The sequence below is a fragment of the Benincasa hispida genome, chromosome 5 (genome assembly GCF_009727055.1).
Source record: "Benincasa hispida cultivar B227 chromosome 5, ASM972705v1, whole genome shotgun sequence".
Taxonomy (NCBI): domain Eukaryota; kingdom Viridiplantae; phylum Streptophyta; class Magnoliopsida; order Cucurbitales; family Cucurbitaceae; genus Benincasa; species Benincasa hispida.
In genome coordinates, this window is record NC_052353.1 from 50,605,966 (window position 1) to 50,619,765 (window position 13,800).

A 13,800-nucleotide genomic window follows, 5' to 3' on the forward strand; every position below is an offset into this window, starting at 1 on the left:
AGTTTAAGAATCAAAATATTTTTTTAACTTAAAATATCCCATTTTTCCAATCATTTTATATATAAATAGGGTAAGGAGATTTGAACCTTCAACCATTAAGAAGAAAGTGCATGTCAATTATCATTGAGGTTGTGTTTACTTCAGTTAATTTTCTCAAATTTATTCGTTTTTGTTTTTTGAACTATTTATATTTGTAAGAGCTTCTATGTTTCAATACTTTGTTTTTCTTCCCTTAATCATCACACGGGGAGTAAATTTTCGAGAAAAATGTATCATCACTTGTGCATTTAATTAGCAAATTATTATAGTTCAAATGACGGTGAATTTCAATCATCCCATCTTATTTGTAACTAATATTTTGAAAATATACATGTTTCTTCAACAATTTGTACCTTGAACAATGATACATATAAAATAGAAGGATTTGAACCTCTATTTCTAGGTCAAACAATTCATTTCTTAGACCGTTGAACTATGTTCAGCTACAATCTAATCGTGGTTGAATTAAAAAAATAAATGGAATATAAAAAATGAAAAATAGGTCTTGAGAAAGAGAGTATTTTGTTTTCCCTTTCCCTAATCCATTGTAATTTTACTAAATGGAAGTTTGATTTTGAACATATTGTACTCAATTTTTTTTTCTAGTCAATTTCATTTGTCTCGTCAACTAAATTTTTAAGTAATTATATATTTATATATAATTTCCTTGATAAAAGTATTAAAAATTTATTGTTTTTTTTCCATTTCAATAATCAATTATTAAAAAGATTGTTTTCAAATATAGTAAAATTAACCAACATATTTACGAAATAACAAAATGTCACTGTCTATCAACGATATAGACATCTTTCAGTGCCTAGCATCTAGAATCGTTTATCACTGACATTGATAGATATCTATTAATAAAATTTTACTATATTTAAAAATATTTTTTCATTTAAAATAATTACCCTTATCAAAATGATAATTTAATTTCCTAAAAAAGAATTATCAAAGTGGCAATGAAAATAATTGCACATTAAATGAACAAAACTAGATTGATAAAATCTCAATACATAAATGAAACTATATAATTAATACTTAATTTAATAGTTTGACCTTCGTAACAATATAATTAGTTGGATAAATATGTCCGAGGAGTTTACAATTCATTCAAAGTGACAAAATGTCAATCACAACAGAATAGAATTTTGAAGCCATCCAAATAATTGATTATTATTGGGAGGAGTTTTGACCTATTAGCCATACTTTTTTAAATATTAATAAATATTAATATTTGTTGATTGATATTCCAATCACAATTAGTTCATTCCATTGAACGGCTGAATTTGAGTTTCGATTAATTTTGATTTTTTGGTTGAGAATATATATTTTTATCAATTGTTCGATAAAGATGTACCATTTTTTTAATCAACTATGTGAAATTGGAGATGCGAAATCAACAAGAATTTAGCTGAACTGACATCTGTATGTACTCAGATCAAAAGATCATTGGTTTAAATTCTCCCGACTCCAATTTTTATTAAAAAAACAGAGATGCGAAAATCTAATTTTTTTTAACTAATTATAATGTTGTAATTAGTTAACTATTTTCAAGTTGACACTATACAATGTCAATTATTAGCTCTTTCTTATTTAATAGTGATCACATTTTTAATTCCATATTATTTATATACTCATAATTTATCTAGTTCTTTCTCCTACATTTTTAATTATAATTTTGAATTATTAGTTAAGTTTTGATTTAAAAAAACAACAACATTTTTTGGAAACTATTTTTTTTTAGATTTACTTTAGGTAAGACTTATATTATGGTATTTAAGATAGTAATTGATGTCTTATTTATTAAACTAACTTCGAATTAGCTATAATATTTAAAAAGTAAATGATTGAACAAGAAATTGAGATTAAACACAAATTAATTATTTAAATACATAATCGTCAATTTAAAATATCATTTTGGTTTATGTACTTGAATCTAATTCTATTTCAGTCTCTATATTTTCAAATGTTCAAGTTTAGTCCATGTACTTTTAATAAATCTTAAAATTAGTCCTTATTGTTAGTATGAGTTGTTATCACCATTATCATCAACACATAGTAAAATATAATAATAATTTTCATTGAAAAAAAAGATACAATGTGAATATATTTTCAAAATTTATAATTTTCAAAGACTCAATAGAGTTTTTTTTTTTAAAAAAAAAAAATAACAATAAACTAATCTAATAACTACTATGAAGAGTCAGGACCAAAATGATATTTTATTTTCAAGACAGCATTATAATCAATCTAGTTTAATAAAATATTTTTTCAAGTTTGAAGATTTTATTTAAGAATCTCATACTTATTTTATTTACTATACGATAATTTTTTATTGGACAACTGTTTGGACTAAATTTATTTCTTTATATGAAATGAGGGAAAAGGCACAGGGTAGTGGGAAGTGTATGGTTGATAAAGATTAAATTTACCCACAAAAATATAAAGCATTATGGTTGAAGTATTCCTTTTGTTGAAGCAATCTTGAAAATCCATTTTATGGGCCCAAAAAAGGAGGTGAGTTTGCTTTGGAATATCCTCCTATCATATGTACCATGGGTATAATTATAAAATTGGTAAGGGATAATATGCAATTTGCTACCCACTTTTATCTATTAAAAAAAAAATGCAATTTGGGAACATAATTGCCTTTTTGCTCTCTTAACTTTTTCTTTTGTCACTAATGATTTGATTTTTTTTTTTTATTAAATTATATATTTAGTCTCTCGACTCTTAGATTTGTATCTATTTAATTAATAAATTTTCAACAGTGTCTATAATACATCTCTAAGTTTTCAATTTTTATCTATCGATTCAGTTTCTAAACTTAAAGTTTAAATCTAATAGATCCTTAAACTTTCAATTTCATATCTAACAAGCCCCTAATTAATATTCAAATTTTTAATGATGGAATAATTATATATAAAATTAAATTTTATGTCTAATAAAACTCTAAAATTTCAAAACTATGTTTATTGTATATATACGTGGATGTCGAATAAGTCAATTACATATTAGATACAAAATTGAAAATAGGAGAATTTATTCACAAAAGTTTAAGTATCTAGTAAGCATTTTTTAAAATTCAAAATTGATAGCTTAAGAAGTTGTTAAGAACTTTTAAAATATTAGAGATTTATTAGACATAAAATTAAAATTTCATGAGATTTATTTTAAAGTTAGTAATTGGCCAACTAATTAATTATTATTATCAACCTCACTTCATTAATCTTCACTAATTTTTTTTTTTCTTCCCAAACCCTTTATTTTCCTAAGTCGACAAGTATCATATCTCATCTTTATTCCCATGGGACACAAATAGAATAACCGAAAGTTATGGGATATTTTTGTAAAGATAAAAATGGATCAAATATGAATAAGATAGATGCATGTTTAGCTATAAAACACAACATGCACTTAAAATGTCAATTTTGGTATATTCATTATTGATTATATAGTCCACTATTTTTCATTTCCCTAATTTGTTAAAATTAAAAATGAAAAACAAGCCATATGTGATATGAACATTTATAAGCTTCTTATGGTCCGTCTGATTTAAGATTTTGTAGATACTTAGAAATAAAGGATGTCGATGTTTGAGAATCTAAGATGACTGTGTTTGATTGTGCATGAAAAATGCTATCAGAATTTTATGAACAAAATTTATGTTTGTATTTAATTTAATTAATCATGACAATCTTATATGATTGTACTAGATTAATTAATTAAAAAGTAATATGATTAAATATATTGATAAAAGTTAATTAGTTAAGAAGCAATAACAATTTTAATTATAAATATTTGAAAAACAAATAATGTATAATTAAAATTATTATTGATTCTTAATTAATAAAACCAACATATTAATATATTAAATGAACGTGATGTTAATTATAAACTAATACTTAATCATTTTTATAATTAATTAAGTTCAACATTAGTAATTTTAGTTTTAATCAAATAATATAAAAAAATAAATTTTAATAAATCATATGTTATATAAAAAGTGAAAAATGAGATACAAATATGATAGGTTAAATAAAGAATATTAATAAAAATACTAACAAAATTTTATATGTTTACACTGAAAGACCAAATTAAAATTCACCTTAATAAATATATATTTTTTAAAGATATTGTTAGCTAATTAATTAATTATTTATATAAAAAGAGTAATGCATTCATTTAATAAATTTTTATCATAAAAATAAGTTAGTAAATATTTTAATAGATTATCATTGATCTATTAAAATAAATGTTTATATTAGTTTTTTTTTTAAAAAAATTAATATTAATCAATTAAGTAAATAACTTTTATTCAGGATGAAATTATATAAAAAAAATGAAAAGTTGATGGAGATGGGAAAATGAAATCCCACAATTTTGGAAGGGAATAAGAAAAACTTGTCGGTGTAAAATAGTTTATTTACAGGTAAAGTGTTGAAAACTATAAAATAAACATGAGTTTTATATGCCTAAACACGATCTCTTAAAGATAATATATTGCAAGTTAAAATACTATTTTTAGTCTCTATATTTTGAATTTGTTCAATTTAATATTTTCAAGAAATCTTAGTCCATATTTCTTGTTTCTTAATGATTCTTTTTAATTTTTTTATTTTATTTATTAGGCTTTTGATTTAAATTTTGATAACATATTCACATATTATATTTTATTGCAATCGCAAGAAAATTATTAATATTATTATTTTACCAATTCGATAAAAAAAACAATAAATTTAGAACAATAAATTTAAGATTGATTAAGAATGCAATAATTAAAATTGAACGTTTGAAAATATAATGACTTAAATTGAACAAATTTAAACATATAGAGTCAAATTTATATTTTAACCTATAATTAAAGAAAAAATAACTCATAATTTTATTAGACACAAAAGCAAAAGTATTTAGAGTTTATATTATACATAAAATTAATCTTTTATAATGTCCAACATTAATTATTAATTAGGATAGAAGAAATGAAATGAGTCCCACCACTGAATAAATTTCTTCTTCCAATGAAGATTTCTATGGACCAACAATAATGGCAGCACAATTTTTTCTTTTCGTATGATTCCTTCTAATTTTCTCTCTCACACTTACTCTCTCTCCTCTTTATGAATTCAGGCCATTGTGACTTTGATTCAAGGGATAAAAAAAAAATATTGATAGACTTCTATCAACATCTATCTCATAATATCAATGATAGATCTCTATCAATATCTATAACTGATAGATACTGATAGACTTCTATCAATTTTTATAAAAAAAATTAAATTTTGCTATTTTGTAAATAGTTTCCCTTATTTTCCTATTTTTGAAAATTTTCCTTAAAATAATTATAATTCATTATAATTAATTAAATTTAATTTCTTTTAATTCATTTAAATTAATTAATAAACATTAACGTTAATGATTGAAAATAAGTATTTAATGAAAAATTGATATTAAAAGTACAAATTTTGTAGTCTATGGACTAAATTGAAACAAAACTCAAATCTTGAAGATAAAATTGTAAAATTTTGAGAATTATAAACTAAACTGAAATCAATCTCAAAATTTAAGAACTAAATGTGTAACATGTTAGAATTGAAGGACCAGATAACAAACTAGGGAAAATATCAATTTAACACCCTAAACTTTGAGAGTTATATCAATTTAAACTTCAAACTAATAATTGTATTAGTTTAAACCCTGAACTTAGTGGGTTGTATCAATTTAAGCCTTAAACTAATAATGGTATCAATTTAAACCCTAAATTTTAAGGGTTGTATCAATTTAAACCCTTCATTATGTTTCATATGGATAAACACAATGTAAGACTTGTAATTTTATCAATTAAACTTGTAAACTTACATAAGTTTGGTTGAAAAAAAAATAAATGTTTTGTTGGATACTTTTCAAACCAAATCCTAATGTAAAGTGATACAATTATGAAAGTTTAGGGTTTAAATTGATATACTTATGAAAGTTCATAATTTAAATTGATATAATTATTAGTTTGGGGTTTAAATTGATATAATCCTAAAAGTTCAGGGTTTATATTAATAAAATTATTAGTTTGTGATTTAAATTGGTACAACCCCTAAAGTTTAGGGATATAAATTGAAATTTGCTCTAAAAACCAAAGCCCTTGGTAACCATTTTGTTTTTTTAAAATTAAGTCTATATCATCTACATATCTTACCACGATTTGCATTTTTAAGTAGAATGATTGAATTCTTAGCCAAATTCTAAAAGCAAAAATAACTTTTTGAAAGCTGTTTTTTATTTCTCAAAATTTGGCTCTGTTTTTTAAATAATGGATGAAAAATATATAATAAAATATATTTTTTTAAAGTGAAAGTAATGTCTATAGACTTAATTTTTAAAAACAAAAACAAAAAATAAAATGATTACTAAACAAGGAGTTAAAAGTTGGGTTTATTTTATCAATTCAAATTCTCCCTGAGATGAAGTAAAATATTATAATTTTTTTGGGTGGACATTGCTTGTTTAGCTGGATGGCACTCACTCAATACTTCAAATTAATTTACTTTCTTTTTTTTTATTTATTTATTTTCTATATAATTTTAAAAGATTTAAATCCTATTTTGTTCTTAAATTTTGGATATTATTCTATTTTGACTTTTAGTTCTTGCTATTAAAATTTTGTCAACTTCTTAAACAAAATAGCCAGATAACTTGTATTTAGATAACTAAACTACCAAATAAGTTAACCACGCTAAAAAAATTTACGGGTTCAATCTTGAACAAGGTAATAAATTGATTTTGTATTGAATATGGTGGTAAAATGAAAGTCATTTTTTGTTCAAGATTTTGATCGTTCACTATTTTGGTGCATTGATAGTTGACATTTTACTTCATATCAATCTTATTCAACACATCTAGAGCCCAAAAATATATGCTGCCTCACATTTTCGTTGAAGTTTTAACAAGTTTTTAATTGTAAGGGACTAAAATAAATACTTTTTAAAAGTTTAGTGATCAAAATAGAATAAAATTCGAGAGATGGAAATGAGATTTAAACTGATTTAAAAAAAAAATCGGGTGGGACGGCGTTAATTATCCGTTAGAAAAGAGAAAAAGCGATTCGTGAGAGAGAATCGGCGATCAGAGGGAAGTGGGTCCCGTGAAAGCTCAACTTGAACATTCGAATCAAGTTCTGTTTCCTTTTTCTACGGTTTCTTTGGATCGCCGCTTCTATTCTATTTCTAACCCAATATTCAATTCTTGTTTTTTTCCCTTTAAAAAACTATTTTGATTTTTTTTTAAAAAAAAAATAGTTCATTTTTGTTTTTAAATTTTCAAAATATTTATTTGTCTTTTTTTAAGTACTTATTTTTTATTCACGTATTTGTAATTTTTATTCATTTTGGTTCCTTAAAAATAAAAATAATTGGACCAAAATAGTCATATTTCAAAGTACAATAATTAAAATGAACAAAAATTAAAAGTACAGTACTAAAATGAACAAAATCCAAAAGTATCAAGATCAAAATAATATTTAAATCTCTTTTTATATAAATACAGACTAGTTTAAGTATGCATATACTTTATTTTACTTTAGTACTTGATTTTACAAATGTTGTGCATAATATAAGTCATATATAATGACATAAGAGCTCACTATTTTACCAAAGTTCATTATTTTACTTCAGATTTTATTTGACTTTTAAGCTTCATGTTTTTTTTTTAATCCATTGGAGTTGTTGAATGTGCTGTCTATGAAGAAGCACTTTGAAATATATGACCCTTTAGCCTAATAAACTTATGACAACCATAAAAGTCCAAAATCAAAGGTACATTTGTTATTCATTTCAAGATAAATGGAGAGATTTGAACGTCTAAGGTAGAAGATATAGAAAATTAAATCTATGCAATGATGATCACAACCCGTCTAGAATGACTTTTTAACCGTTTCAAGGCCTTTTATGGCGCTTAAAAGCACTTCAATAAGCATATTTAGTCATTCTAAATCAATCCTTAAGGGTACGTTTGGACCTCCAACTTTAATTGGGTGGAGTGTAGCCTATTAATAATTGGACTTCCAATCATAATAGTTAAATATTTGGCGAATTGGAGCGAATGGCAGATTTTAGGATTTTTTGTTTTGAAAAATGGTAAAATCGACAGATAATAAGATTTATGGCAACTCACATGACATGCACACGGCCGTGAATTTTCAAATATCTATTTACCCTTGTCTAGTTCGTAACTTTTGTTATTAATGAAACTACACATACATGGTAAGTGTAGAATCTTAAACAATGACATGGTTCTGTATACAAGGTAATTGATGATGCCTTAATTCTCCACTTTCCCTCTAATCGATTCATTTGAAACACTAATATTAATTGCCTTCCCCAAAATAATCACCCTTCTCGATTTTCTCCCTTAGTTAACGTTTCTGTAGATTTTATTATTAATTTAGATTTTTTTAACCACTTTTCGAATTAATCTCACTTGAATTAATTATTTATATTTTAAATGTCCATATATTATCAAATTTTAAATTTATTCAAAGGTTTGAATTATTTTTTTATTATTTTATACATATTCTTAATAAATTAACCATATATTCTTTTTCTTCATATTTTTGAAGGTTTAAGTTATTTTGTATATGTTATTAGATTCAATTATACTTATTTCATATTTAGTCACTATTTTAGCTGACATTTTGATAATACCTGATTTGTCCTTAGTTGGTTCATATGTTTGGAATATTAAATACAATATAAGTGTAGAGCTTTATTTGTCACACTCCTCTCCAGATTATCCTCTTAATCCGTGAAGAGATGTGAAGATAGCAGTTGCCAACCCTCCTACGACAACTACTGCCAACATACTCATGTGAACCTGTATGTCAAACATGATTAGCAGTTTATAATTTTCTAGAACTTAACACATAATCTCAGCAATAGCTCCAAGCACACAAATGACTACTAATCAGAATATCAACTTTAATATACTTAGCAGTTTCAGAAAAACCAACTTATTTACAACATTTGTTCAATGCAAACTCTACCCTGATCCCATGTCACGAACATAAAACCTAGATCGACAAACCATGAAGAGCTACCTAAGCTTCAAACTTTCTGAGGGTCTGAGAAGTGGCTGACTGGCAGAACTACTAGGCCTCGGGACGTCGACCGCTACCTGAGGAGGAAAACATTAAAAAAAAAAAAGTGAACTGGAAGCCTAATGAGTGACTTCCTTTAAGAAAACATGCTTCGTAACTCATAGTATAAACAACTTAATAAAAACATTCTCATTAACATACCAGTGTTCAGAAATAACAATTAGGAAATAAAGAAAACATAACATAAAAACCTTATTTTAAACTCATCAATATATCCTGTAAAATTCCTCTACTCCCTTGTCTGAACATGCGGGAGAGCCATTTTGCTCAATCCCTACTAACTTTAGTTGAGAGAGAGCCCTTTTGCTCGATCTCATCAACGTCGATAACATAAGTCTTACGTGCACATAGAACTGAATAGGATCTTGCTTACCTTACCATACCTTTGGTAGCAAGAATCGTCATATAATTGGGTGCCTTATCATACTTTCGATACCAAAGCTTAGGAGTAGGTTTTTATATTATCATACATGTTAACATCATTAAATAGCATGCTTGTCAAACTTACAAGAATCAGTAAATAACTCATTTAAATGCTAAGTCATGGCATGAAAACTCAAGTGGAACACATGGAAATTTCATATAAAAACTTTTTTAAAACATCAATCATGCATTAAACTCGATTCCCATTACTAAAAGCACGCGTTGAACATTAAAGTAAAAGTAATTATGCATTGAAAATTCACAAGTAAAACACTTAACAAATATTTTGAAAACTAGTCACTCACTGTCTTAAGCTACTTATCCAATGGGCTGTAAGCCTCTCCTATTTGCGTTTGTCTTGAAATAAGGAAAGGTCCCTTGGTCAGTATAACTAGCTCCCTTTTGAGCTTAATGCATAAACTTAACTTCATCGCATATTAGTAATTCGTTGTATCACTACTAGGTTCAACGCATCATAACCCATCTTCACCGCATCAAATATCCTTAGCCATCTTACCTTATAACTTAGCTGGAAGTTTGGATATCTTTCCTCAGGATGCTCAATAAGCACTGAAACACCTTTTTAGCCTATGCGATGAACGTCTACTACGCAGCGTACTCAGAGCGCCTTAGTTGTGAACTCTTTATCTACGCATCAACGCATATCATCACTTGGTCAGCTGCTTGTTTGTTCTTCATATGCAGCTACCTGCTTATTCATCCACCACATCATTTCAAATTTCAATTTTCCAAATTTTATCACTTTAATCCCAACATTCATTTAGCTAAACTCCTTTATATGAATTCGCTCATAAACATTTTAACTTTCACTTACTTTAGAAATTGAACATTACTCCCTTTGAGTTGATTGGAATCCTCCAATTTTCCTTCAAGCTTGTCGAGAACTCACTTTCTAAGTCTTCAGATGACAGTAGTACTCTTTCCCTTAAGCATAAGAAAACTTTTAGCAGACCATTTTCCTTTCTCATCATGTTAATTTATACTTAGGCTTGCATGACATTCCAGCTTAATTAAACGCCACCTGGCATACTTCTCTTTCAATTGACATCTTTAAGACTGCCACCTGGTTTACTTACCAGTTAATTAAGTTGAACTCCTCAGCTTAACTTCACTGCATGGCTTTGCGACCACTTTAGCCTTTTCCTGATCAACGCATACTTCTACCCATCGTCATATCCTATGTCGCCTCGTTTATCAACCTAGCCCTTAACATTGGCATACGAGGTTGGCCACATACTTCTCTCATACCAAATTATTGTATTTAGCCATAACATCCCCTCCTTGGACCTTTGGCCGCATGGCGCCTCATAGCTCCAATGCATGGAGTCCTCTACTTTCTCTAAATTTTTAACTTTTTTCCACCTCGCCCAAGAGCTCAATATTCCACACTTAGAAGATTTTCCTTCTCTTAAACATTACAAACTCATCATTCATTAAACTTACTTAACTTACTTTTGCAATAATGTCAATACACATCTTTTACACATAATTAAGAGAACTTAAAATTAATTAACTAGTAAAACAAGTTTAGAGGTTTACATTATTAATAACAAGATATAAATATAGCGTAAGTGGAGAGCTTGATTAATAATACAATGTAATTGGAGAGACTGATTAATAACCAAATTAATCATATTATAATCTAACAGATCCAATTTCAAAACTGAAAATAAGCATCATCTCGTAATTTTCGCCATCTTTTGGAATTGGAATTTATTTTAAATATTTAAATTAGATTTTGATAACCACTCCACGAATTGATTCACAATAAACTAATTTCTTCCTTATTTTTCTCCCTCTAATTGATTCAAATATCTACCTGTCTAGATTTGATTTAATCATTTTCCGAAAATATTCAGAATTAATCAATTTTTTATTTTTTTTTTTATCATCATTTTGATTTTAATTAATAATATGTTTTTGGATTTTACATTATTTTATTTGTTTTTTATTTTTTCAAATTCAGATTAAAATATTTTATCCCGATTAGAATTTTACTTAATATTTTATTTAAATTATCATCTAACAAATTATATATTTCATTTAAATTTTATCATTTTTTGTATTTTTGTAATCACCTTTTATTTATTATCATCTTATTATATTATAATACCATTAATTTATCTTTTTGACAAACAAATAAGTATTCACTTTTGCAATCTTGTTTTTACTATATCTCTACAAGAAGTTAGGCTTCTTTTGTAGATTTTGTAGTTAATGAAGTTATAAATACAATGTAATTATTAAAGCTTAAATGAAAATGAAATTATGAATACAATGTAGTTGTAAATATATGAGCTTCCTTCCTGATTTTTCTCCCTCGAATTATATTTTATTATCAAATTAGATTTTGTCTAACTATGTTTAACTACAATAAACAAAAAATTATTGATTTTTTTCTTCATTTTATATTTGAATCTATCTTTTATTATTTAATTTGATTTTATCTAACAAATTTTCAATTTGTTTAAATGTTTGTTACAAATTCAATTGTATCTAAATATTTTTTTATTATTCTATAATACATATTGTTATATATATATATATATATTTGTTTAGTTTATTTTTAATATTAATATCAATATTATTATCATTATCATTATTAAAATAAGATAACAAAAAATCCTAAATTTCACCTTCTTCATCTTCATCACTTAGTCGCCCCCCAAAATCTTTTTTTCTCCTCCTCAATCTCATGTCTACAATCGTTGGTTTAGCAACCATTTCTTGAATTCTATAGTCATGACTATGACCACCCTCGTCAGGTTGCTGACCTTTTTCGCTCGCACACATGTTTCTTGCTCTTGTTTCTACTTTGAACATCGCTTTCAACAATGATGTTCTGGGATTGATACTGTAGTTGGTTTTCAAGATCGTTTGAGCAAAATGGTCACATGGAATGAAGATGATGAAACTTCCTACAATTGGTTTGATGTCAAATGCAATCATATTTCCAATAGTCACATCGTCCTAAAGTTGCAATTCTTCAAATACTCACTTTCCAACAACAACTTCATAGTACAATCAACTTTGCTCTTTCTCACCTTGGAGGAAGTCCATCGTTGTAGATATCCATAAGTTTCTAATGACCCCACCACTGGTCGTCATCTTCACTCGCAGACACACGTTTTATAGGCACCTGGAAGAGTTCAGGACCATATTGGGTGATTTTTAATTTTTGCCTCTAGAATGTTTAGATATTGTGTATTTGTGGTTCTAGAATGTTTAGATATAATGTATTTGTGGAATTCTAGTTGTTTTTAAAGAAATGTATCACTGCATTCTCGTTTGTACTTAATTTTGTTGTTTTAGGGTAGTTTTTGTTTGGATTGATGCCTTAAATCTCGTAGATTCTATAGTTTGTAATTGTATTGTATACATAATTTATTTATTTAATGAGGTATTTTATTTGACATTTAGTAGCATTAACCCACAAAACCAATAAATTAACATCCAAGGTTTTCTTCATTAGCTTAAACATATATAGAGAGACATACAGGTGGATCATCTTTAAGTGATAACCTAAATGGTTTATAGTAGATAGATAATGTTAGGTACTTTATCCTAGTGACACTACAAATACGACCTGTTTTGTAGATGTTACAATTGTTGTAAAGTAATATAAATGATTCGATCCTAATTATTCATGTAGAGACATGTGAGCGGGGGTGTTCTATACAAAGAGGTTTATATAAGACTGGACCACGAAATGAATAGTCTCATTATATAACATCGTAAATAATAGATACTTACATTTCAACCAGGATGACCATAGATGACATGACCTGAATCCTAAGTGAATTGTGAACTTCTACCTATGAAGGGGGTCATTTGATTTGTATGGATGATAATGGCCAGATCGACGACTGAATAAGCCTACCATATTGAGGATTTTTCTGATTGGAGAGCTGGAAACACAGCTACATAAGATGGAATTAACTTATTCCCTAATGTCGAGGTAAGTAGATAAATTGCTCCCTTAAAAGCCGCTTTTGGGGCTCGAACAATGTGGCGCGTGTGTTCATTAGAGGGATCAATAATACTTAATAAGCTAGATGTAACTATAGGGGAAAAACGGTTATTTTGGTCCAGTTATACTTACGAGCAATTTGTGAAGGATCATCGTACTGTTGACTGGTTATATCCAATGGACAGAAAGATATTTGTGC